Genomic DNA, 858 nt, shown 5'->3' with positions numbered 1-858 from the left:
TGGTTTATAACAAAAGCGTTATGTTGCCTCTTAATGCAAGCGCTTTAACTTCTGAGACATTTTTAGTCAGACGGTCTCACAAAGATAAAGTTTTTTCTCAGGTGTAATCTGTTATTCAGAACGACAGAAATAAGCGCAAAGATTCCGTAATTTATAAATATTGCCGAATAATAGGCGCTATAAGAAAATAATATTATACCTCTATTCAACAACTAAAAACATTTTGAACATTATTGGAAAGCACTGGAGTTAAAAAAACATCTCTAAATCTGTATTATTTCATGGAAATAGAAGATCAACACTGATACCAGTGGCATAGCAAGGGTTCTCAACACCCGGAGGCAAAGACACTTTTGGCGCCCCCACCTCTGAAATATTTTGATTATTTGTTTTGTGACTCATTACCCACATAATGACAATAAGATAAAGAATTAATTACTGCCTTACACAGGCCTAAAATAAAGTCACAATATAACATCTCACAATATCACAACTGTAAACCTGGAACTAATGAAGTATAGCCTACTAGGTGTACTTAAATAATTTGTAAACCATTTTACTATTTATGTCATCCAGTATTGCTCAAAATCACATAGCATGCAGAATAAATTTCTGTTATATCCCTAGTTTTGAAACTTATGTTTTATATGAGAAGCCAGTCACTTGTGGTGTACATGGATTATAAAGCAGATTGATAAAATACTACTTAAGTTTACAAATAAAAAAAATTATTAGTTTACAAAACTGTACATATACTTAACTAGATCTTGTACAGGTAGCATTCTGGTATTCATGGTTACATTACATGAACCTTTTGTGCTTTTGCTGCTGAAAATGCATCAATTAAACTATCAAAAT

Source organism: Limulus polyphemus, unplaced genomic scaffold, assembly GCF_000517525.1.
Source record: "Limulus polyphemus unplaced genomic scaffold, Limulus_polyphemus-2.1.2 Scaffold172, whole genome shotgun sequence".
In the NCBI taxonomy this organism is placed as follows: domain Eukaryota; kingdom Metazoa; phylum Arthropoda; class Merostomata; order Xiphosura; family Limulidae; genus Limulus; species Limulus polyphemus.
Note: the sequence above shows the minus strand (reverse complement) of the source record.